The 27,496-nt window shown below is 43.6% G+C and overlaps 1 protein-coding gene across 1 annotated transcript in view; it reads left to right on the forward strand.

Annotated features, from left to right (window-relative positions):
- The first annotated feature begins 12,714 nt into the window (after window positions 1-12,714).
- Window positions 12,715-27,496, forward strand: part of csrp1 (cysteine and glycine rich protein 1) — a 32,054-nt gene continuing 17,272 nt past the window's right edge. The window contains exon 1 of the mRNA XM_033042463.1: window positions 12,715-12,837. The gene's annotated coding sequence lies outside the window, so the exon portion shown is untranslated. The remainder of the gene's footprint in view (window positions 12,838-27,496) is intronic.

Below are 27,496 nucleotides of genomic sequence, written 5' to 3' on the forward strand. Positions count from 1 at the left end.
GGGAGCAATTGGGGGAGGGGAGGAGGAAAGGGGAAAGAATAGGGAGGGTGAAGAGAAGGAAGAGAGAGTGCTAGGGATGAGGGGAAATGAGATGCGCCTGTGCAGTTGGGGCTATGGGTGAGTGGTGGAATGTTGCGTTGGGGGACCAAGCCTCCGGTGTAACAGGGCCACTTGGTCTAGTTTGAACTAATTTTTACACTGAATCTTTCTTCCTTACCAGAATCACGAGTTCACTTCAAAGTCTCTGAACACGCGTACTGACCTGAAAAAGCAGATTAACAAATGCTTCCAAAAATGTTTCTAAGACTCGGTAAATTTAAAGAAATTTCTGAAAAACCCATTCTTGCTCACATTTTTTTTCTGAAACCTTGCCTCTGGCTCCTCCATGAAACTCAGGCTAAAACCTATCTGAGTGGAATTTTTTCTAGATTAGCAATATCTCCAATTATTTAATTGAGTTGTATTTAAGCAGCTTCCCCCTTCCCCTCGCTCCTCCACCCACCCCCCCTCCCCCCTCCCGCCCCTCCAACAGGTTTTTAGAATCCATTTGTTTTTGTTTAGTTTAGTTTTGTGATGCAGCGTGGAAACAGGTATTTCGGCCCACTGACCAACGATCACCCATACGTTAGTTCTATCCTACACACTTGGGACAATTTACCGAAGCCAATTCACCTAAAATCCTGCATGCCTTTGGAATGTGGGAGGAGACCGGATCACCTGTAGAAAACCCACGCGGTCGCAGGGAGAACGTACAAACTCCGTACAGACAGCACCAGTAGTCGGGATCAAACTCGGGCCTCTGCCACTGTAAGGCAGCAACTCTACCACTGCGCCACTTTCTTGTACTTCAGACTGTCGAATTTACCAATTGCCTGAAAAATAATTGTCATCCCAGTTCCTCTCTACACTGAGAGCATAACAGCTCATGGAAGCAAAAACACACAAGCCCATGAAGTGCTGCCAAAATATTAACAGTAAATAGGACTTGGCAGTGTACATACATCACATGATCAGCCAAACAAGGACAAGACTTTCTAAGAAGCCGTCACAAGCAATTTCACAACTCCGTGGTTAGTCTTGTAGAACTAGCAGTAATCCCTCCCTCAGTTTCATGAAATTGCTTCATTTGTACATTGATTGTCGTTTAAACTTGTCACTGAAAATTAAGGCTGCCATCACAAAATACACAAAACTGGGAAAAACTAACATTAATCCCTTCAGAAGCCCTTACAGTACAACATTGTCACATTTGTATCTTCACCGCCGATTTCGTGTTGATGCAAGCTTTTGTTCACTGTTCAGTGAATTCTTTAGTTTCTGAAGTTGCAACTTAAATTATGTGCTTGATTCCATGTGAAATTGGGTGGGAGTGTGACCTTAAATTTGGTTTCTCCTTTTAATTCAACGCAATCTGTAAATTTAATCACTTTTGGTTGAGGTTCTGAATTCTAGTTGTTGATGTAAATTGGAAACAGTTGTGATTCCTTGGAATTACTGATGTTTACATCCTACAGATTTCATTGAAAACACAAGACATTGCAGATGCTGGAATCATGAGCAAAAAACTGGAGGACTGGAGAAACTGAAGTCTCAACCCAAAACATCACCTATTCCTTTTCTCCAGAGATGCTGTCAGACCCGCTGAGTTACTCCACCTTTCTGTGTCTATCTTCGGTTTAAACCTGCATCTGCGGCTCCTTCCTACACATACTGGAGGAACTTGACGGGTCAGGTGGTATTCTCCAGAGAGAATGGACTGCTAGCATTTTGGGTTGGGTCCCTAGTTCAGACTGATGGAAGGGGAGGGGGAAAAGCTGGAGAAGAGAGGTGGAGGTAGACAGGTGGGAGAAACAAAGAACTACAGATGCGTAGGAAAGAACTGCAGATGCTGGCTCACACCAAAGATAAACGCAAAGTGCTGGAGTAACTCAGCAGGTCAGGTAGCATCTCTGGGATTGGTGACGTTTCAGGCCAGGACCCTTCTTTAGGCTGAAAGTGGGGGGAGGAGCAGATGAAGAGTTGGAGGCGAGAAAAGACCAGGACCAATCAGGGCCAGGCACAAATGACTTCAGGCAGGGCATTGCTTGGTGGATCAATTCTTGGCTAGGGTAGGTGTGATCTCAAGGGAAACAATATGGAACTGGTAAAATGACTCGGGAGGGGCAAGGAGGCAAGGAGGGAGGGGATAGGGGAGGGGAATATGAGATAAAGTTACTTAAAATTAGAAAACTCAACCTTCATACCACTGGGTTGTAAGCTACACAAAACAAAATATGAGATGCTGTTCCTCCAATCTGCGTGTGGCCTCACTCTGGCAAAGGAGGAGGCCCAGGGCAGAAAGGTCAGTATGGGAATGGGATAGTTGGAAAATGGGAGATTCCATAGGCAGGTGAATACAGGTGTGGGGGGGTGACTCGTAAATGGATGGAGTGACAAAGACTTGAGGTGAAAAGGGTATCAGATAAGGAAAGCAAAGAAGTGAAATGCAGAGCCCAAGGAAGGGATATGGTTATCATATCCATACAAGGCTACTTTTATTATTAATATTTGCAAAGTAAAATATACAATTACTTAATTATTTTAATTACCTATTAACTATTGTATGAAAGATGTCCTCTCCTTAAGCCTATTGATGTAATTATTTCCGCTGTATCCTCGTGTTTCAACTATTGGTCCACAGTCTCGTCTTTATCCAAGACAAGGCAGCAGGGTGGGGATGGGGCATGGATACACCTTTCATCACAATTGCTAAATGTGTACGTGAGTGTACACGCTCTGATGCAACCAAATGTACAGAGATGCATATATACTTGCACACATTTAGCACCCAAAAAGATTATTATAATTGTACATTCTAAAATTCTCTCCAGTGATTTCAATAGGGGCCGGTCATAGTTTCGTTAAAAAAATTTCATTCTACCATTCTTAATCCTGATGATATTCTTTTATTTTTTTATTAATTAGAGTCATAAAGTGATACAGTGTGGACACAGGCCCTTCAGCCCAACTTGCCCACACCAGCCAATATGTCCCAGCTAAACTAGTCCCACCTGCCCACATTTGGTCCATATCCCTCCAAACCTGTCCTATCCATGTAATCCATAATTTTAGTTGATAAGATTTTAAATGCCATTGATGGTTAGGTTAATCTGTGGAATTCTCTGCCACAGAAGGCAGTGGAGGCCAATTCACTAGATGTTTTCAAGAGAGAGTTAGATATAGCTCTTTGGGCTAATGGAATCAAGGGATATGGGGAAAAAGCAGGAATGGGGTACTGATTTTGGATGATCAACCATGATCATATTGGATGGTGGTGATGGCTCAAAGGGCCGAATGGCCTACTCCTGCACCTATTTTCTATGTTTCTATGTTTCCCCCTCTCTCTCTTTCCCCTGTCCCTACCAACCCACTGTGTTTCCATTTCTTTCACGATCCCATCCCCATTCCCCCTTCCTCCCATACATTACCATCTATATCCCCCCAGGCTTTACATTTCACTCCCTCTTCTCTCCTTATCTGACATTCTGTTGTCCCCTTTTCAGCTTTAGTCTTTGTCACTTTCTCCACCCTTCTGTTTATCAAACATCCTTCACCTATAATAGACACAAAATGCTGGAGTAACTCAGCGGGACATGCAGCATCTCTAGAGAGAAGGAATGCATGATGTTTCAGGTCAAGACCCTTCTTCAGAAGGGGGAGTCAGTCTGAATGGCTTTGACCCAAAATGTCACCCTTTCCTTCTCTCCAGAGATGCTGCCTGTCCCACTGAGTTACTCCAGCCTTTCCTGCCTGTTTTCTGTGTAGACCAGCATTTGTAGCTCCTACACCCTTGACCTATCTTTACCTATCACTTGCTAGGCATTGTCCTACAACTACCTCTTTTCCAGCTTCCCATCTACTACAATTGGACTAAAGATGGGTCCCGACCTAAAATGTCGTCTATCCATTCCATCTACAGATGCTGCCTGACCTGCTAGATTACTCCAGCACTTTGTATTTTGTTCAAGACCCCTCACATGCTCTTCGTCTCCTGCATGACTTCTGTTTTCCAGGCCCCACTCCCTCGACTTCACAGTGGATTTTCAGTCACTCTGCACCTCCATCTCCCACCAGGAATGTCTTAAAGCCCTCCGTTTCTTCCACAACCGCAGAACCAGCCAATTTCCATCCACCAATACTCTCCTCCTTACCCTCAACAACTTCTCCTTTGACTCCTCCCACTTCCTCCAAATTCAAGGTGTAGCTATGGGCACTCGCATGGGCCCTAGCTATCCCTGCCTCTTTGTAGGGTACGTCGAACAAATCCTTGTTCCAGGCGTACACTGGCCCTATCCCCGAACTCTACCTCCGCTACATTGACGACTGCATTGGTGCTACCTCATGCACCCATGAAGAACTCACAGACTTCATCCACTTCACCTCTAATTTCCATCCGGCACTCAAATTCACCTGGACCATCTCCGACATCTCCCGACCGTTTCCGTATCTCACCGTCTCCATCGCAGGTAACAGACTACTGACCAACATCTACTACAAACCTACTGACTCCCATAGCTATCTTGACTACACTTCTTCCCAGCCTGCGTCCTGTCAAGACTATCCCCAACTCTCAATTCCTCCATCTACGCCACATCTGCGCCCAGGATGACGTGTTCCATAGTAGGGCATCGGAGATGTCCTCATTCTTTAGGGAAATGGGGGTTCCCCTCTTCCATTATAGATGAGGCTCTCACTAGGCTCTCCACTATATCCCGCAGCTCCGCTCTTATTCCCCCTCCCCCTATTCGTAACAAGGACAGAGTCCCCCTTGTCCTCACCTTCCACCCCATCAGGCGTCGCATACCACATATAATCTTCCAACATTTTTGCCACCTCCAACAGGATCCCACTACTGGCCACATCTTCCCATCTCCGCCCCTATCTGCTTGCCGCAGAGACCATTCCCTCTGTAACTACCTGGTCAACTCGTCCCTTCCCACCCTAACCACCCCCTCCCCAGGTACTTTCCCCTGCAACCGCAGGAGATGCAACACCTGTCCCTTTGCTTCCCCCATCGACTCCATCCAAGGACCAAGGAGGCAGAGGTTCACTTGCACCTCCACCAACCTCATCAGATTCAGATTCAAACTTTATTGTCATTGTGCAGTGTACAGTACAGAGACAACAAAATGCAGTTAGCATCCCCCTAGAAGAGCGACATAGAATATGAGCAATAAATAAATATATTTACGTGCATACAGTCGTAGTAGTGCAATTTTGTTTCTGGTGGAGGAGTGTCCGGGGGGGGGGGGGGGGGTGATTGGCAATCACCGAGGTACAGTGTTGAGTAGTGTAACAGCCGCAGGGAAGAAGCTGTTCCTGGACCTGCTGGTACGGCAATGGAGAGACCTGTAGCGCCTCCCGGATGGTAGGAGGGTAAACAGTCTGTGGTTGGGGTGAGAACAGTCCTTGACGATGCTGAGCGCCCTTCGCAGACATCGCTTGCTTTGGACAGACTTAATGGAGGGGAGCGAGGAACCGGTGATGCGTTGGGCAATTTTCACCACCCTCTGCAGTGCTTTCCGGTCGGAGACAGAGCAGTTGCCATACCATACTGTGATACAGTTGGTAAGGATGCTCTCGATGGTGCAGCGGTAGAAGTTCACCAGAATCTGAGGAGACAGATGGACCTTCTTTAGTCTCCTCAGGAAGAAGAGACGCTGGTGAGCCTTCTTGACCAGAGTTGAGGTATTGTGGGTCCAAGAGAGGTCATCGGAGATGTTGACCCCCAGAAACCTGAAGCTGGAAACACGTTCCACCTCCGTCCCGTTAATGTGGATGGGGGTGTGCGTGCCGCCCCTAGACTTTCTGAAGTCTACAATGAGCTCCTTGGACTTTTTGGAGTTAAGGGCCAGGTTGTTGTCAGCGCACCATGCTGCTAGGAGCTGGACCTCCTCCCTATAGGCCGACTCATCGTTGTTGCTAATGAGGCCAATCACCGTTGTATCATCTGCATACTTGATGATGGTATTAGTACCATGTACAGGTGTGCAGTCGTAGGTGAAGAGGGAGTAGAGGAGGGGGCTCAGCACACAGCCCTGTGGAACGCCGGGTGTTCAGGGTGAGGGTTGAAGAGGTGTGCTTGTCTAACCTAACAGACTGGGGTCTGTTGGTTAGAAAGTCCAATATCCAGTTGCAGAGGGAGGGGTCGATGCCCAGGCCACCGAGTTTGGTGATCAGTTTAGAGGGTATAATGGTGTTGAATGCTGAGCTGTAATCGATGAACAGCATTCTTACGTAAGTGTCTCTGTTGTCGAGGTGGGAGAGGGCGGAGTGAAGTGCTGTTGATATGGCATCCTCCGTACTCCTGCTCTTGCGGTAGGCGAACTGATAGGGATCCAATGTGGGGGGTAGGCAGCCTTTGAGGTGTGCCAGGACCAGCCTCTCGAAGCACTTGGTGATGATGGGAGTAAGTGCAACTGGGCGGAAGTCGTTGAGGCTTGCCGCTGTGGAGTGTTTTGGCACCGGCACGATGGAGGTGGTTTTTAGGCACGTGGGGACAACTGCTTGGGCAAGTGACAGGTTGAAGATGTCAGTCCAGACGTCTGTCAGCTGCGCAGCAGAGGCCCTGAGGACGCGCCCGGGGATGCCGTCAGGGCCAGCAGCCTTACGTGCATTAATCCTGCTCAGTGCCACGTACACGTCGTAGGGGGTGAGTGTGTAGCAGATCTACTACATCCGCTGTTCCAGGTATCCACTTCTCTACATCGGCGAGAACAAACGCAGGCTCGGCAATCGTTTTGCTGAACACCTCTGCTCAGTCCATCTTAACCTGGCTTATCTTAACTCATCCAACCCCCTCCCATTCCCTTTCTGTCGTGGGCCTACTCCATTGTCAGAGTGAGGCCCAGCGCAAATTGGAGGAACAGCACCTCATATTTTGCTTGGGTAGTTTACATCCCAGCGGTATGAAAATTGATTTCTCTAACTTCAGGTAGCCCTTGCTTTCTCTGTCCATCCCCTCTCCCTTCCCAGTTCTCACACTAGCCTTACTGTCTCCGCCAACACTCTTTCCTTTTCCCGCCCTGACATCAGTCTGAAGAAGGGTCTCGACCCGAAACGTCACCCATTCCATCTCTCCATAGATGCCGCCTCACCCTCTGAGTTACTCCAGCATTTTGTGTCTACCATTGCCTGGGGAACTAGTTGTAAACACAGAGAAGTGGTGCATGCTTAACATAATGCTTACAGCATTGCGATATAAATCACAGATTACAGAGGTGTTATTGAAAACTGAGATTGTGAACGAACATAAAATCTCATTCATAATATAGATGTGCCTTTATAAATTGTTTGGATCAAGCAAAAAGGTCAATCCTCAGAGGTCATTACATTGATTGATTATTCATGGTGAAAGTATAACGTTGACCTTTGCAAAGTACTTGATAAGTTCCATATTGAGATGGGGAGTCCATAGATTGAAGTCAGTTATTTTTAATCTATAAAGGTAAAGGAACTTCCATTACCCACTGTCAATAAAATATTGTTTTATTTTCATTTTTAATAACTCATAAAGTTCTGGGATGTAATTATTTTTCTCGCCCAAGACAGCAAAAGCCAAGCTGCTTCATAAATCAAGTCATGTGTAAAATGAAGGCAGGAATGAACAGGATCATTTATTGTTACCTTGCATGAAGCCAGACATGTTTAAAAGCCTGAAGGTTATACAGTGAAAGAAAGTTTGAGAGCTGCTCATTTCTTTGATTGTTTGAGGTTCCTGGAAATAAATGAGTTCTGGAAAAAAAAACCTAGGAAATTTGTCTTGATTTTAAAACAGAAGAAGTGTAAAGAAAGGGGTCGCTGATTAAAATAATATATCCAGAGCTGAGAAACACCAAAGGGAAAACCTCGTTAAAATTACAGTCTGTACGATAGGAAATCACAAGGAACCTTGTGCAGAGAGACGTTAGATATTGACGTCAAACAAGGTGGCAATTATTCTTTTGTTCAGTTTGAAAATTAGTAGGGATATGCACAGAGCCTGCTTAAATTTGTGAGAATTATTTTTTTATTGGGGGGAAGATAGGATTTGTAATCAAACATTACCAATTGTTCTTGAAATTCTTCAGCACACACAATGCAGTGCAATAATTCATAGTGCAGGGCAGACCAATGAATATTTTGTTTGTGGGCCCATCATAGCAGTGCTTCAACATGCATGCAAAACAAAATATTGTGAGCGTTAGAATAGGCTTCATAAGTGTGGTGTGCAGTATATAAAGGTAAACGTACCTTTAAGAACTGGGTATACCAGATGGTATGATTTGAATCAAATGAGATATTTATATTTTATCAGTCTCGTGAATATGTGTGTGTGTGTATACGCAGTGTACTTTTGTGAAAAATAAAGGTCCCACACTGGCAATTGCTTGACTGAAATTTCTGTCTGTTTCTGTCTGCATGCCACAACTGAAATATCTTACAATAAACTTAACACAGTCTCTCACACTCAGCTCTCACCATCATCCCTCCCCTGTATGTTCCTCTCCCATTCCCCAGTCCCATAATTCCTTTTATCCTCTATCCCCTTCCCCATATTCCCCTCCACCCATATCTCCCCCCCGCAATCCACCCCTCGCTTTACATTTCGCTCCACCTCTTCTTCCCTTGTCTTACACCCTTTGTCTCTTTTGTACCCCTAGCCTTTGCCACCATCTCCCCCCCCCCCTCCCCCCATCACCTATATCCACCTATCACTCGCCAAGCTTTGCCCCAGACCCACCTCTCTTTGCCAGGTTTCACCCCATTGGCACAAATCTCTGCCACTCAATGGAACAAAGAACTATATCAGAAAATCTACATTGAAACGTTGTCCAACAACAAATGGGGCCATGCAACAACAAACATAACTTCTATTACTAAATGTGGTAATAACACTATTCTGTGACAAATGGAGAAGCAGTAAATGCAGTTTAAAGAGCATTAGATAAAGATAACAGTAGCCTGTTCCTTAAGATAAATTGTTTATGCCTGTTCTGCAATGATGATTAATAGATTCATATCACAAAGCATCTGAACAGCAGCTCTGGAGTCAGTGACTCTAGGCTTTGCTTGAAGCAGTTTTGTTCCTGAACGGTATGTTTTGCTATCAGCACCTTTTGGGTACAGTGGTCACTAAGTCTTATTTACTTGTATATTTGCACCATCATCAGGTCTAACAGATTCAAATCCTGGAAAAGCCATGTAGGAAAACAGTCCGAACTAGTCAGCACAGTGGCGCAGCTGTAGAGTTGCTGCCTTACAGCACTTGAACTGCTGGAGACCCAGGTTCGATCCTGACAACGGGTGCTGTCTGAACTGAGTTTGTACATTCTCCCCGTGACCGTGTGGGTTTTCTCCGAGATCTTCGGTTTCCTCCCACACTCCAAAGACGTACAGGTTTGTAGGTAAACTGGCTTGGCATAAGTGTAAATTTCCATAGTGAGTGTAGGGTGGTGTTAATGTGTGGGGATTGCTGGTCAGTGTGAACCCGGTGGGCCAAAAGGCCTGTTTCTGTGCTGTATCTCTAAAATTAACTAAACTAAACGAACTAGGAACAAATTATTTACAAGCTCTTTTCTTCTTCACGTATTACACCCAGTTTAGGAGCTCTTGAAAAATGGGTGGAATAAAATTACCCCAAATGTTCAATCCAATGCTTCAATGGTGCTTCAATTGTCACATGTGCGAAGAGCAAACACACAGTGAAATTATTTTCTTACAAACTGTCCAGTAGAGTATTACCATACCCAAGCATATCCACGATTAGTGAGCCTACAGAAATAGTGTACTGATTCCGCATGCAAAAGGTGCCATTTTCAAACTCCAGTCCGCTCTCTAGTTGTCATGACAGTTGCCCATTCTAGGCGAGCCCCAGGCTGCTGTGAGGCCTCCAGCCATCGCCTCCCTTGGATGTGTGGATCGACCAATGAACCGACGTATTGGACAGGTAAAATGTTTCAAAGATAAATTACTCTTTACCACAAAGAGATAACATTCAGCTACTTTTCATTAATCTCTTCAGAAATGCCTCAAGCAAATTTATTAAACGCAAATAAATGACTTCATCTGTACAATTACTCAATGGGCCAGGGAGGTAAAGCACACGCAGTAATTAAAAAATGTTCATAAACTTTGAATTCATCTTCCATTTTTACCAACAGAGAATAATCAAATGGCCTTATATCAATTGGTAATATTGAGATCAAAGTCTTTGAGATAATTTTGATTTTTTTGTTCAATATCAGAAATTCAATTGACCCAATGCAAGGGTGGCATGGTGGTGCAGTGGCAGAGGTGCTGGCTTACAGCGCCAGTGACCCGGGTTCGATCCTGACTACAGGTGCTGTCTATATGAAGTTTGTACGTTCTCCCCGTGACCGCGTGGGTTTTCTTCGGGTGCTCCAGTTTCCTCCCACACTCCAAAGACGTGCAGGTTTGTAGGTTAATTTGGCTTCTGTAATTTGTAAATTATCCCTATTCCATAGGATGATGCTAGTGCACAGGATGATCGCTGGTCAGCGCAGACTCGGTGGGCTGAATGTCCTGTTGCTGCACTGTACCTCTAAACTAAACTAAACTGGACAAACTTCTCTCTGAGTCACATTATAACTTTGTCACTGAAACTTATTTAATGGACATTTGAGTTAGAAAACATTAATTTGTTCGTGGAGATCTATGGTTTAGAGTAGGCCGTCTTGACCTTTTCAGATGCAGTATAATACATTGATTTATAAGCCATTTCAACATTGCAAGTGAATGTTGTATGAGAACAAAGGAACGCAGTAACCTTCTGCATCTTGAAGCACTGTATTACTGATGCCAGATGTCAAATAATAATCGTATAAAGCGATGCACAAACTATCAGTTCCACGATCCACAAATGCATCTAAATTGATATATTAAAGCTTCGAATCATCCGTTAAATCATTCACTTGGTTAAATAACTGTGGTCCAGTCATCCAAGCAGCGGGGTCAAGGAAAGAGCATTCACGTTGTGGCCCTGTTTCTACCAATCTTTCCACCACCACGCACAAGAAGCACAAGAAGCGACAAGACAGACACCATTGTATGCAGACGCCGAGAATTGTGTTCAGCTCTGGCTGAACAATTTCTAATCTTGTGTGTGGACTCGAGAAGAAGGAGATCCAAGCAGCAGCAACTTCCATAGTGTAATATTTTCCAAGTGAAATTATTTCATTACAGTTTCTCAAGGGGCGGCATGGTTGCGCAGCAGTAGGGTTGCTGCCTCACAGAGCAGGTTTGATCCTGGCTATAGGTGCTGTCTGTACGGAGTTTTCATGTTCTCCCAGTAACCGCGTGGGTTTTCTTCGGGAAGCCTGGTTTCCTCCCACACTCCAAAAGAAGTGCACATCTGTAGGTTAATTGGCTTCGGTAAAACTGTAAATTGTCCCTTGTGTGTAGGACAATGCTTGTGCATGGGGTGATTGCTGGTTGGCATGGTTTCGGTGGGCTGAAGGACCTGTTTCCGTGCTGCATCTCTAAAGTCCAAAATCTGATCAACGAGGTCCTGAGCCACTTGAGAAAAATATGGGTTTAGAAAGGAGAGAGAAATGAAGGAAAAGAGACACAAAGTACTGGAGTAGCTAAAATGTGTAGGAAGGAACTGCAGATGCTGATTTATACCAAAGATAGACACAAAGTGTTGGAGTAACTCAGCAGGTCAGGCAGAATCTCTGAAGAACACGGGTAGGTGATGTTTCAGGTTGGGACCTTTCTTCAGACTGATTTTCATGAGGGTGGGGTGGGGAAGAAAACTGGAAGAGAAATTGAGGCAAGCCAAAGTCTGGAAAGTGATAGGTGGATACAGGCGATAGGGGGTGTGTGATAGTTGGAGGGGGAGTTGCCCTATCCATTCCCTCCACAGATGCTGCCTGACCCACTGAGTTACTCCAGCACTTTGTGTTTTGCTTAAGATTCCAGCATCTGCGGTTCCTTGTGGCTCCAATATTCAATGTGCTGAGTTTATGGCAATATTGAAAGACCAGGCATTCACCTTCCTGCCGTCTTTAAGTCTGTAAGACATAGGAGCAGAAATAGGCCATTTGGCCCATCAAGTCTGCTCTGCCATTTGATCATGGGATCTTGACCAAAACACAAAGTGCTGGGGGAATTCAGTGGGTCAGGCAACGTCTGTGGAAGAGATGTACAGATGAGGTCTTGTGTTTACTTCATTCAGATTGAAGAAGAATCCCAACCTAAATGTTGCCTGTCCATTCCCATTCCCTCCCCTAATGCTGCCTGACCCGCTGAGTTCCTCCTGCACTTTGTGTTTAGCTTAACATCTCCCCTTGGCTCGGGTTAATTTATTTTAAAAAACGACATTTCTTGTCAGTCCTCATTCATGACAAAAAACAATTACTTAATATGAGAAACTTGTCATGAGTAACAAAATATCTTATTTTAATGTATTTCAGAAACAAGCGAAAATTGTCATGAATTCTGAGGAATCTAATTGAATAGAATACTTTATTATCACAATTGAAGTCACAGTGATATTCTTTGTCATTTTTTGTAATCTAAACCTTTGTAATTAAAAGTCATGAATTAAAAGAATAACAATAATCTTATTTGCAAATGGTCAGTTTAAAGTTTTTTTTTTTAAATGAGAAAAACATGTTGAGGCCTTAAAACTTTGATAGAGAGTGATAACGTCATGCTTCGTGCTGAGTGCAGAGGAACTAGGCGTTGTCTTTGGCCGGGGTTCCGCCTTAAATTCAGCGCGGGTTCCAGCCGCGTGTGTCTGTCTGTCTTGTGGTTTGTGAGTCGGATTCGGGACACGGGCAGTGTTACCAGCAGGTAAACTTGTAGAGCGCTGTTCAGGAGCCGGTTCATTGCACATGCACTGGAAGACGGTTGTCTATTTCAGATGTACTTAACATTGGATTTCTACCTGTGCTTTTCTTTTGTCAGCGCCGCAGGGGAAGGCAGTCGGGAGGGACAGTGAGCTTTTGCGAGCACTGGCTGTGGGTGGGGAACTCCAGTCGCGTTTAGCGTGGTGGGCAGGCAGGCAGGCAGTCGGGCTGCCGGTCAGCTTGAACCTACTTTCCAAGTTAGGTTAAAAAAAAAAATCTCAGAATGCGGTAAATGTGATAACTTTGTGGAAACTTGTGCGTTTTCTCTCCCTCTCCCCCTCCCTCCCCTGAGCGAAGTAAAGCAACTCTTTTGACTAGGCGTGACTGGAAACAATAGTAGTGTACAATTAGCATTCATTCCCGGCCGGGCTATGCAAGGTCACTGAATCAGACCATGAGACAGCTAGACACAACATGCTGGAGTAACTCAGTGGGTCAGGCAGGCATATGGAGGAAGGAACTGTAACTCAGTGGGTCAGGCAGGCATATGGAGGAAGGAACTGTAGATGCTGGTTTACACTGAAGATGGAGACAAAATGCTGGAGTAACTCGGGGTCAGGTCAGGCAGCATCTCTGAGAAAAGGAGTGGGTGATGTTTAGGGTCGAAACCCTTCTGCCTCTGTAGCAGAACACGGGACAACGTGCGTTTCATGTGCTTTGTGGTGATTATATTGGATTGGATTGGATTGCCCGTACAGAATTAACACTTAACCCGGGTTCTGAAGAAGGGTCCCTGTCCTTTTTGGGTGGCGTTGCGGGTCGAGTCTCTGCGGACTGGGAGTCGGGGGGGAGGAAAGAGGGAAATAAGGAAGTGTAAGATGTGAAAACGAGTCATCAAGGGGGATGAGATCAAGGAAAAGTTAGAATAGATCATGGCTGGGTGTCTATTCCACATTTTCCTTGAACTCATCCTCTTTGATGTCTCGTTCGCACCTTACACTTCCTTATCTCTGTATCTCCCTCTCCCCCGACTTGCCTTCTGAAAGAGTCTTGACCCAAAACGTCACCCATTCCTTTTATCCAGAGATGCTGCCTGCCCTGCTGAGTCACTCTAGCAGTTTGTGTCTATCTTCGGTATAAACCTGCATCTGCAGTTCTTCATTTCTACATTATGCCCTTGTTTGCAATCTCCAGTAGCAAACCTGAGAACAGAAGAGAGCTGCCTATTTCAATCCCAAATTTCTGACTTAGTTTAGCAATGTATTGTAAAGGCATTGAAATTGGAGTGCTCTGGATATTGAATACATTTTATTTTGATATGAATTTTAAACTAGATTTTTTTAAATGGAATGACAGTGGGTGAAGTGGAAAAATGGGGCATATCATGAATGATTGTGGGGAAGAAAGATTTTGTGGATGGGTAAAAATATATAGGTGGGGCTGTTCTAATACCAGCATATGTTGTGGAGTCAGAGGGCTTGGCTATTCAATGAGCATTTCGCCTCTGTGTTTACTAAAGATGATGTTTCCTATGTTATGGTCAAGAAGAATAGCGAAAATGGATAGAAGATGGCAGCTGTTTATGGAAAAGTTAGTTGGGTTGGATTAGTTTGCATTACTTTTTTGGAGAGAGTTATGATTAGAGAGAACGGGCTTTGGCTGCAATTGTCCAGCCCTTCCTGAGTAAGGAAGTGGTGCCAGAAGACTGGAGAATTGCTTATGTTACGTCCCTGTACAAAAAGGGGAGAGAGTGTGAAATAAATTGGTAATGACAGTACTGCTTGTCAAATGATTGTAGTTGGGAAACTTTGCAGTCTGTAATCCAAGATAAATTTAACTTGCTTGCAAGGAAATCAAGTAAAACTCGGCTAGCTTGGAACTTTGGACGGCACAGTGGCGGAGCTGGTACACCTACCTACTGCCTCGCTGTGCCAGAGACCCAGATTTGATCCTGACCTCTGGCGCTGTCTGTACATTCTCAGTGGGTTTTCTCCAGGTGCTCCGGGTTCCTCCCACATTCTAAAGATTTGCAGGTTTCTAGATTAATTAGCTTCTGTAGATTGCCTCTAGTGTGTTGAGTGTGGGGAAAGTGGGATAACAAAAGGCTAGTGCGAGTGGGTGATTGATGGTGGGCTGATGGGCCTGGTTCCATGCTCCATCACTAAACCAAACTAGGTTAAATTGGAAGATACTCTAGACTTTTCAATGCTACTTCTAATAATACCCCATATACTTTAAACTCACTTTATAATTATGACATTTTAATTTAATTTTTCCAGTGATGTCAGGTATGTTGCAGGAACAAGGGAACTGGGACTCGAGTGAAAAGGGGGTGTAGCAAACATCACCTCTTGAACCAAGTGGGTTTGTGAATTTTCTGATTGTGTATCAGTGTTTATTACAGTAGAGTAAGAAAATAAACTGCTGGAGGAACTTGTGAGATCAGGCAACATCTGTGAGGGAAATGAGCAACCTATGTTTTGGGTGTGGGGCCCTTCCTCAGATTATAACTTTCCTTTACTACTGCCATTTCACTGGACTCTGAAGAAGGATCTTGACCCGAAATGTTGTCTGTATATTCCTTTCACAGATGCTGCCTGACCTGTTGAGTTCCTTCAGCAGTTTTGTTTTTCACACAAGATTCCAGCATCTCTAGTCTCTTGTGTGCCCAGTATACCATTGTGAAATGGTTCGGACTTCCAGAAAGTATGCAATAAAGTGCTGCTCAGAATGAGTCTATTATCACGATTTGAAGCCCATATAATTAGTAAGGCTGCAGCCGTGTGGAAGTGGATTTGGTTAAGTGAGAGAAAGCAGAGAATAGTGATCTTGTTGTGTAGGAAGGAACTGTAGATGCTGGTTTACACTGAAGATGGACACAAAATGCTGGAGTAATTCAGTGGGTCAGGCAGCATCTCTGGAGACAAGGAATAGGTGACGTTTTGGGTCGAGATTATGTTGGGTTATTTCAATGCCTTCAGTTAGGTTATTAGGATTGTTGGTCTTTTGTTACTAATAAACTGCGTTTTCTTCAGTGGGAAGAGTATACGTTCACATTTTAAGGACCGTAGCAGTGCTTGGCATTGAGACGAGAATAGTAGTGGTCTTTGGAAGAGAATAGTGAAATGTGATCCAGGGATAATTTTTTAACTAAGTCATGTGATAAAGAAAATGTTCTGCAAACCTCTTGTATATAGCTGAATGGAGCATAATTAAAGGATTGTCTTATTGTGGCTGTAACAGTATTACCCCCAAAAAAACCTAATTGTTGGAGAGTATGGAATGCAGATTTGAAATTATTAGTGAGGAGGAATGATTTGAGTATGGTTGGGAGATTGTAATGTTTTTCTTGGAATTATAAAGTCATACAGGCCCTTTGGCTGGATGAATCTGAACAGCATTAAGCTTCAGTTGACACTAATCCCACAGTTTTTTCCATGATCCCATCAACTTTTCCTTTCCTGTCCCCTCCTCCACAGTAAATTACACTCTAGGGCAAGTTACTGTAGCCAATTAATCTGATAACTGGATGTCTTTTGAATATGTACGGGAACCAGTGCAAACTGCACAGGCGGCCTGGGTTAAACCTCTGTCACTGATCGATCTGGCAACTGCTTCATTAGGTGTCACTGTATTTTTCAGAGGGAGTGAAGAGGAGATTTAATTCAGTTAGTTAATCAGCCCACTGAGTCCATGCCGACTATTGATCACTAATTCCACGTTATCCCAGTTACGCATCCACTGTTTGCACACTAGAGTCAACTTTACAGAGGTGATTAACCTACAACCCGCATGTCTTTCGGTTGTGGGAGGAACCTAGGGCGCCACTCTTATCCAAAGTGGTGGACTGTTTTGCTGGAAGTGCTCTTGTCTTAATGGGTTTACTAGTTTTGTCATCTTGTTACACTTGTGGTTTAAACTGCTCCACTTTAAAATGCCGTCTCCCGCAATGGATCCTGACTAATTCTGGTAATTGCCTTTTTTCCTGATTTGCAAACTGGGATTCCACAATGCAATTAGGAACGCTTGCCATTTTGCACATGGTCGGTTCCAATGAGTAGTTTTGAAGAGAACAAGTTCCAGCAGACTATTTAACCCCTTGTGGCTGCCATTCAGTGACACCATGGTTTATATTTTGGCTCGGTGCCACAATCCTGCTCTGGCTCCATATCCATCAATTTCCTTAATATCTAAAATTTCATCAGTCTGTCTTGAATATATTCAGCAATTGGAATGACTTGGTCTCCAGTGTTCCTGAGATTCCTAAAAAAAGGATTACCTCTGGATGAAGAAATGTTTTGCCTTTTCAGAACAGCCGACCTTTATTTGAGACCGACTCCTGTTTCCAGAGATGGGAATCTGCTCCATCTACCTTGTTAATCTGGTGCCCTTCACTAACTAGCCTTACTCGGGCAGGGAGACCAAAGCTGCTACCAAGATTAATTTTCATTCTTGGGGCTCGCTATCTAATTAAGATGAGAGTGGGGCCAGATTCACGAATGGCTTCATCTCCTCTGTTATCAGACTAATGAACAGTCCTCCAGAAACTAGGTGTAGTCCTGAACTTCCAACCTACCTCATTGCAGAGTGTTTAAGAAGGAACTGCAGCTGCTGGAAAATCGAAGGTACACAAAAATGCTGGAGAAACAGCAGCATCTATGGAGCGAAGGAAATGGGAAACGCTTCGGGCCGAAACCAGTCCTCAGACTGAGGTAGTCCGAGGAAGGGTTTCGGCCCGAAATGTTGCCTATTTCCGTCGTTCCATAGATGCTGCTGCACCCGCTTAGTTTCTCCAGCATTTTTGTGTACCTCATTGCAGACATTGGACTTTTTCTCTGGAACTGTAACACTACACTGCTGTAAAACTATTTTCTACGTTCTGATTTTTTTTTTCCTTTCCACTATCAATGATAGTATGATCTGATGTAATTAGATTGTACACAGACAAGCTTGTCATGTTATCTTAGTCCATGTGATAAATACTAAACAAATATTCTTGTGCTCATATTCTCTTGCAGTGAAGGCCATTGTACCACTTGCCTTCTTTGTATGTTATCATGCAGTGATTTGAGTACAAGTACATCTCGGTCTCTGTACTTGGTTACTTGGAGATACAGTGTGTAAATAGGACCTTCGGCTAACTGAGTCTAGGCTGATCAGTGATCACCTATTCATACAGACTTTCGAGATACAGCGTGGTAACTGGCCCACCGAGTCCGTGCCGACCAGCGATCACCCTCGTACACACACTACCCTACACACTATGGACAATTTTATCGAGGCTAATTAACCTACAACCCTATATATCTTTGGCGGGTGGGAGGACGCTGGAGCACCAGGAGAAAACCCACGCGGCCACAGGGAGAATGTAAAATTAAAAAAACTAGTTCTAAATAAATAAACATACCTCTTGGAAACCTCAGAGTATATATAAAAAGAACCCTTGAAGACAAGTTTTTCAGTCACTATTTTCAGCTAATAATCTGCTTTTCGAACTTTCTAACAAATTAGGAGGATAGTGAAAGATCTCCTGTCTGGTAGGTTTGGATTTTTTTTTGTTCTGGAATCCATGGAAACAATCTAGGTTACTATGGCCCTTGCATGATCATCCTTTACAATCTTTTATTCTCCACTCACTCACTTACCTTGTTGGCAGCAGCTCTGACCTGATTTCTGTTATAGAACTCGCTGTGTGAGGAAGCTCTGCACCTCGCTTGATGAATGTGCTTCAACTGGGATTGAGCCTAGCTTGTCTTTGCCAAGTCTCTCTGGTGCTCTTGCCTCATTCAGCTGGCTGCTTGCCCCTCCTAATCCATCTGTTGAGTATGGGGCCCGCACTCGCTGTGTTTGGGTCAAAGTGCATTCCTGGTAGCTTGCACTAAATGGGCAGCATAGTAGTGTATTGTGCTCTGGATCTGAAATTCAAGGATTGGAGTACAATGATCATGCTGGAGATTTGTGCAGTCAAGAAATGAATTTCTGCTGTTGGAAATCTTTTGATATTCATTTACTTGTTCATTTTTTAATTGCAGGCAAATTTAAGTTTAACCACCTCTTGCCTGCAGCTGCCATTTTCTTCCTTGGTTTACTTTTTCCTGTAAAAGGAATTGTTCATTATTGAGAGTCAGATAACATAGATTTGCAAATCCCAGCCTGTAAGTAGAATTCTGTTTTGTTCATTCTGCTTGGTTCTGACTCAGTCAGTTACAGAAAGAATGCACGCATTTCCCAAGTTTCTGGGAGATACATTTGCAAGAATTCCAACAAAGCTTTTGCTTCATGTTGACCTTTTAGAAGGGGTGTTGGCTTTTTTTGTGCTTTTTAAACAGGAGAGGTTCTGCTGCGAATTAATGATTTGTGACCATGATGATTTGTGATCATGGGTTTTAATCTGCTTTTTCTTTGATGGAGACTTGACCTTTAGACATGTGCACAAAATCAATGCTTCTGACAAAATAACAGTCAATGTCTTCGTATCAAAAACCTTCTCAGTTTGATCCCTTGGGTTCTCAAGACTTTTGAATGGTGTTGATAAATCAAATTATTTGCACCAATTTAGTTCATTATCAGAAACATTGTTTTGCAGGGTTCAAAAGAAATGCAGATGAAAGGCATTGTATATTTTAGTGGGTGGTAGGAATTGTTATTTGTTCTTGATGTTGCACAGCTTCATTAAAAAAATTGCGTTTGGAGATCTCTAAAGATGGAGATTGTTAAGTTGGAAAGGGTACAGAGAAATACAGGGATGTTGCCAGGACTCGAGGGTTTGAGCTGTAGGGAGAGGTTGAGCGGCTGGGACTCTTTTCTTTGCAGCACAGGAAGGTGAGCGGTGATCTTAGAGCTGGGACTCTTTTCTTTGCAGCACAGGAAGGTGAGCGGTGATCTTAGAGGTGTATAAAATCGTGAGAGGAATAGATTGGGTAGACGCACTGTCTCTTGCCCAGAGTAGTGGAATTGAGAACCAGAGGACGTAGGTTTAAGGTGAAGGGGGAAAGATTTAATAGGAATCTGCGGGGCAACTTTTCATACAAAGGGTGGTGGGTGCATGGAACGAGCTGCTAGTGGAGGTAGTTGAGGCAGGAACTATTGCAGCGTTTAAGAATTAATTAGATGGGTACATGGATAGGACACATTTAGAGGGATATGGGCCCAGTGCAGGCAGGTAGGACTAGTGTTGATGGAACATTTTGGTCAGTATGGGCAAGTTGGGCTGAAGGGCCTGTTTCCAAGCCGTATGACTCTATATGGTTGTTGCAAAACATGTGTGGCAATTTGTTTAATGAGATGACCAGCATAGGTCTTTTATTTTGAAAATTTATCTTAACATTTGAAAATGTATAATACAGTATAATTGTTTTTTTTTAAGTACAGACCCTGTCATTCCATTAACGTTCACCATGAACCTTGAGTTCATGGATGAGCATGTCCTTGTATGTCACTGTTGCAGCTCCAGTGCAAGTCATTGAGTAAACATGTCCTTTTGAGGCTAGCCTATCTGATTTAATGTGTAGTGCCAGTATTACTTCTTGGTTAAGGCCAGAAAGCCATGGTAGCTGCAGATGATAGTTAATACAAAAAAGGGCATAGAATGTTGGAGTAACTCAGTGGGTCAGGCAGCATCTCTGGGGAAAATGGATAAGTGACGTTTCAAGTCGGGAGAAGTTGTCTTTGACCCAAAAAGTGACCTATCCATTTTCTCTAGAAATGCTGCCTGACCTGTTGAGCATTTTGACAATGTTTGATATAAAGCAACATCCAGTTCCTTAGTGTTGTTGCCATTTTCCCTTCGATGGCATGTTACGCACATTTTTGGAGTCTTAAACCATTATTCCTAGTGTAGTCCTTGTACATTTGTGTAATTGAATTTGTACTCTTGCATCTGTGTGACGGGTAATGAGTGGTAGTTTTGTTTAGCAATACAGTGCGGAACCAGACTCTTTGGATCACCGAGTCCGCACCACCCAGCAGTCCCCGTACACTAGCACCACCCAGCACCACCCAGCAGTCCCCGTACACCAGCACCACCCAGCAGTCCCCGTACACTAGCACCATCCAGCACCACCCAGCAGTCCCCGTACACTAGCACCACCCAGCACCACCCAGCAGTCCCCGTACACTAGCACCACCCAGCAATCCCCGTACACTAGCACCACCCAGCAGTCCCCTTACACTAGCACCACCCAGCAATCCCCGTACACTAGCACCACCCAGCAGTCCCCGTACACTAGCACTATTCTACACGCAAGGGACAATTTGCAATTCTTGCAAAGTTAATTAATCTTCAAACCTACGCAGTCCCAGGGAGAACGTACGAACTCCGTACAGACAGCGCCCGTAGTCAGGATCAAACCTGGGTCTCTGGCGCTGCAAGGCAGCAACTCTACTGCTGCACCATTGTGCCGCCCTGGAACTGGGTAAAATTCTGACACTTTCTGGATGGCTTACTGTCAGATTTTGCAGTCCCCAATATCTAATTTCTCTGTTCACAACATCTGTTGCTTATTGCAATACTGACTAAAATTATTTAACGATTAAGAACAGTCCTGGAAATGTTTAATTTGTTATGACACCATATCAGGAAGTGAAACCAATGTTTTATTTGGTTTTCACTATAAATATTGCATCTGTCCACTAACTGTGCATGTTCTTGCCCAAATGCTAACTGCATCTTCAAAAGGGCATGCGATTGCTATAATTTATGAACCCCATAATTTGAATTGTTTGTGTGAACTTCAAACCATTTCCTTCGAGACACATCTATCCCTCTAACTGCATGAGCAGAAGGAATTAATGGAAATATTTTGGCTGGTTAGATTTTTCCTTCCTACCAGTATTCTGATGACAGGTCAGAAAATTATTTTTGCATAGATACATAGACAATAGGTGCAGGAGTAGGCCATTCAGCCCTTCGAGCCAGCACCACCATTCAATGCGATCATGGCTGATCATCTACAATCAGTACCCCGGTGTGGTCTCACCAGGGCCCTGTACAACTGCAGAAGGACTTTTTGCTCCTATACTCAATTCCTCTTGTTATGAAGGCCAACATGTCATTAGCTTCACTGCCTGTTATACCTGTATTCATAACTGACAGAAGATGAAATAGGGGTGGGGTGTGGGTGGAATGGAAAGACGGATCAGTCTTAACAAGTCTTGAATCAATTTGCCTAAAGTATAGTTTTACTTTCAAACTTCACTGCACTTTAAAATAAAATGCAATCGGCAAGATTACTGTGGAAGTCTTCAAATTCGTGTTGATTCTTGAGAGAATGTTCCCCTTTTGACCGTTTTGAATTGAGAGGGAAAATTTGTTTATTTTCATGAAATTCTATACAGGATAATTTCCTGCTTTGACTTGTATGTTTGTGACTCTGATATATACTTGACCTCCACACAAATGTTAGGTGGGGCAGCTGGTAAAATGCCAGCGTCTTGTACAAAGGAGCACCATTCTTTGTCTAATCTTGCTGTCTCACTTTACAATGAACTGTTAGTTATTACGAAGTGTGGTTAATTGGTGCAAAACACTGCCTCTTAACTCTTTAAGAAATAATTGCAGATGCTGGAAAAATCGAAGGGTTGAGCCCCGAAACATCGCCAATTCCTTCTCTCCAGAGTTGACCGCCTCTTTTTAAATGTCTGATGAAGCAACTGCTGGGATTTTGTCCATGATAAAAAAAACATCCAAAATTACAAATGCCAAAAAGTTGGGGGGAAGAAATATCTACTTTCAAATGTAGATGGTAGCATCGTACATTCGGGTCTTATTTTTAAAAGCAAGTTGCACAGGTAATTTGTTTTATCATTTGTTACTGTATGTCGAACTGTATTTTTACCATTTTTAATCTGCAAGTGGCAATATTTTGGCTTTAGTTATTTACAATATGAGAGGGTTGGGGTGAAATTAAGCATTTCTGAAGTACTTATTCAAGTACATTTTTGAGCTTTTTACATATTTTAAAACTCATTGATATTGATGCAGTGAGCAAAAACAGCCCCATGTTATTCCAATTATCTCTGAATTGATTTCTAGTTGGCATTAATTTCAGAAACCCAGATAGAACCGCATTTTGGTATTTGGAGTTTAGATAGTGGTGCGGGGTGAGGGGGTGAATGGATAAGACTTTGTCTTGAGAATTGGGGATTGTTAAAATGTTGACTTGCAACTAATGTGGTTTGTGGACAGGAGCCAAAGGCAAATAGGACTTCCTTTCCAGATGGAATCAAAATGCTGGAGCAACTCAGCTGGTCAGGCAGCATCTCTGGAGAAAAGGAATAGGTTTTGTGTCTTATCTTCATCAGACTGAGTTGGGGAAGGGGGTAGAACTAGTGGTATGAAAAGGTTTAGACCAACCCTCCCCCCTCCACCCCCAACTCTGATGGGTTTTGATTCGAAACATGAACTATTCTTTTCGTCCAGAGATATTGCCTGATCTGTTAATTTATTAAACATCTATCAAATATGCACTTGTGTAAAATACTTGCTTTCCTAGATAAAAACTAACATACAGCTGCATCAGCACCTGTTAAGTTAGCAACTTTTTAATTTGTTTTTGTGTAGTTTCCAAAGGGAAGCTAACAAAGGTCTCACTTGGTTCTAGATCTGTTCTTGTCAATGTAAACATGTTCGGTTGTTATGGAGGTACTGGTGGATGTGCTGTACTTGATTTTTTCAGAAGGCATTTGATAAAATTACGCTTCAGAGGTAAATGCTGAAAATCAAAGCTCGTGGTGGACGTGGTAATGTAGGCATGGATAGAAGATTGCTTGGCTAATGGGAAACAGAAGGCATAATAAGTCTTTTGTTCTGGTTGGCAAGACAAACTGCTGCAAATAGTTTCAGTTGTTAAAATCTCTGCCAAGTGGACAAAGACTTATGCCTGTAACACTTAGTGCCCAAAATCAACTGGATTGTCCAGGAGTCGGGCAGTGACAACTCCATGGAGGCCGTAATCTTTTTCCATACAGTAAGTTACTGTACTTCTGCTGTTTACTGAATATTCTGAGCTCCAAGATCAAAGGTTACGAGGAAAAGACAGGAGAATGGGGTTGAGAGGGGGAAAAATATGTCAGCCATGATCGAAAAGTGGAGCAGACTCGATGGGTCGAATGGTTTCATTCTGGTCCTATGTCGTGACACCATATCTATACCTCTGGTGTCCACTATTCTAATGCACGAGCCCACAAGGATTGCTAATGGTCTATTCCCTTTCCCTATCACTTGAGAATATTTACTCTAAAGCAAACTAATGGCGCGGTAGTTAGTATTGCTTCCTTATCAGAGCTCTTACTTGCAGTGTAGCCTTGAGCCTGTTGCACAACTTGTGTCCTCAAGACTGAGTCTCAAGTGCTGAATGTTTTGGATTTATTCTGGCATGTTTGAGATTCCTCCATTTGAACTGCAGTATCTCTGCACCATTGCTTGCATTTGTTGCTAGCACAGGAGAGTATGAACACGAGCCTTGGCATCTGCCATACGGTGCAGTGGCACAGCAGTAGAGTTGCTGCCTTGCAGCACTGGAGACCTGGGTTCAGTTCTGGTGATGGGTGCTGTCTGTAGTTTGTATGTTCTAACTTTGACCACATGAGTTTTTCCCGCATGCTTGGGTTTCCTCCCACATTCCACATACGTATGTGCATGTTTGTAGGTTAATTTGGCTTTTGTTACTAGTGTGCAGGATAGTGTATGGGTGATCGATGGTCGGCCTTGGCTATGGGCCGAAGGGTTTGTTTCCACGCTGTACCTCTAAACTAAACATACCATTGAGATAATATTTCCATTCAGAAGCTTGGTACTCGATTAGCTTTGTACAAATGGAATTGCACAACCGATGTAGATAATATTCTTTTGAAATTATCCTCAGATAAATCGGAGCATAAGAGCAGTGATGAATGACAAGAGCATGGTGCATGACAATGTAAGTTTAGACTTGAGATACAGCACAGAAACAGGCCTTGTGGCCCACCAAGTCCACGTCAACCAGCGACCACCACGTACACTAGCACTATCCTACAGACTAGGAACCATTTACAATTTTACTAAAGCCAATTAATGTACAATTTTTGGTGTGTGGGAGGAAACTAGAGCACCTGGAGAAAACCCACCTGATCATGGACGACATTCAAACAGCACCCGTAGTCTGAATCGAACCCGCGCCAATTAGGTTGCCCAAATGGGATAGCCCCTTTATTCTACTGTTGTGCTGCTGGAGTTGATGGCCTGTGAGCAATGGAGGAGCAGGAGTAGGCCATTCAGCCCTTCGAGCCAGCACCGCCATTCACCGTGATCATGGGTGATCATCCGCAATTAGTACACCGTTCCTGCCTTCTCCACATACTCCTTGACTCCGCTATCTTTAAGCGCACTATCTAACTCTCGTGAAAGCATCCAGAGAATCGGCCTCCACTGCCTTGAGGCAGAGAATTCCTCAGATTCACAACTCTCTGGGTGAAAAGGTTTTTCCTCATCTCTGTTCTAAATGGCCTACCCCTTATTCTTAAACTGTGGCCCCTGGTTCTGGACTCTCCCAACATCAGGAATCAAATCTAATAGAATTAAAAAGCATCTCATGCCATTGAAACCTGATTAAGATCAAAGTCCTGCTTTTGTTTAAACTTTTGGGAACTGTATCATTTGGTGCAAGATGATTAATCTCATTTAGTGATCTGGCTTTTGAAGAAATTCATAAAATCTTGATTAAAGCTCCTGCGCCTGGCAACAACAGAGTGGGTTGGGGCTTCATTAATTCACCATCTCACCAAGATTTGTATCCCAGTACAAAATAGGGCAGTGTGGCATGAGAGGAGTTTGACCCTAATCTAATCTGTTTCTATTTATTTTAAGTTTTCTGTGTACACTGAATAGTTTGGGTTATTTGTCAAATCCCTTCACGTGGCTCGTTTGATTTTGATTCTATATCTTAAATGTCATTAGATTGTGAATCTTCAGACTAAGATCTCCACAATGTTTGGCAGGCAACTTTATTTTAGTGTTATGGCATGGAAACAGGCCCTTCGGCCCACAGAGTCCACACCGACCAACAATCACCCCATACACTATTTCTATTCTACATATGAGGGACAATTTACGGAAGCCGCGGTACGGTGTGGAGCAGCGGTAGAGTTGCTGCCTCACAGCATTTACAGCGCCATTGACCCAGGTTTGATCTTGACTAGGGGTGCTGTCTATACTGAGTTTGTTTGTTCGCCCCGTGATCGCGTGGGTTTTTCTTCTTCGATCTTCGTTTTCCTCCAACACTCCAAAGACATCCAGTCATGTAGGTAAGGGTTTCGGCCCGAAACGTTGCCCATTTCCTTTGCTCCATAGATGCTGCCTCACCCGCTGAGTTTCTCCAGCATTTTTGTCTACCTTCGATTTTCCAGCATCTGCAGTTCCTTCTTAAACATGTAGGTAAATTGGCTTGGTAAATGTAAAAATTGACCCTAGTGTGTGTAGGTTTAACACTTAATGTGCGGGGATCGCTGGTTGGCGTGGGCCCAGGGGCCTCTTTCTGCGCTGTATCTCTAAAATGAACCAAGCCAATTAACCTACAATCCGAAGGCAATACGTTTAAGTTCATAAGTCGTATTACAAAAATAGGGCTATTCAGCCCATTGAGTCTACTTTGCTATTCAATCATAGTTGATCTATCTTTCCCCCACAAGCCCATTCTCCTACCCTCTCCCCATAACCTTTGACAGATTCTTGATTAGTAATGGTGTCAATCTCTGCCTTGAAAATACCCACTGACTGCCTCCACGCCCATCTGTGGCAATGAATTACACAGAATTGCCATCCTTTGGTTTAATACATACCTCCCCATCTCCTTTCTAAAGGTTTCGCTCATTCTTGTTTCAACAACTTGCGGCACCATAATTGTTTTTTTGAGATTCGCAGGACCACCTGTAATGGACACAGTTGTTTTGCCCAGAGTTGCATTTGAGAATCCTCACAAATTACACTTTTTTTAATACTTTTGTCATGGATCATAGTATTTGTGGTTAGACCGTAAAGGCCTTGCCTTGGGCAAACTCTTCTCTGATTGTCTGTCTTCCGCTGCTCTGCATGTCAACAAGTCATTAGTAAAATGTTTCATAATCCGATTCCAAAAAGCGCAGGACATTTCTAAACAGTTGAAATCGTGTTTTTAAGTTTGTATTGCATTAATAAAAAGTTCATTGTAAGTTCTCAACACCAGATTGTTGGTATGCTTCATTACACCCACATAATCTATCTTGCTCAATTCTCCATATTAATAAACTTGCAGGTCACTTACAGACTAATTAAGTTTTATCCCTGTTGACTTTATTTAGTATGTGGAGGGATGCCTTGGTGAATATTTCCTTAATCTCTTATCACACTCTAGTGTTGACTTATAGACAACAGGTGCAGGAGTAGGCCCTTCGAACCAGCACCGCCATTCAATGTGATAATCGCTGATCATCTACAATCAGTACCCTGTTCCTGCCTTCTCTCGATATCCCTTAACTCCGCTAACCATAAGAGCTCTATCTAACTCGCTCTTGAAAGCATCCAGAGAACCAGCCTCCAACGCCCTCTGAGGCAGAGAATTCCACACACTCAACTCTCTTGCACCTACTTTTCAAGCACCGGATATAAATGTTTTCTTTTGCAAAACTAATAACTTCTCCTAAACGCAATA

The sequence above is a fragment of the Amblyraja radiata genome, chromosome 24, assembly GCF_010909765.2.
Source record: "Amblyraja radiata isolate CabotCenter1 chromosome 24, sAmbRad1.1.pri, whole genome shotgun sequence".
Taxonomy (NCBI): domain Eukaryota; kingdom Metazoa; phylum Chordata; class Chondrichthyes; order Rajiformes; family Rajidae; genus Amblyraja; species Amblyraja radiata.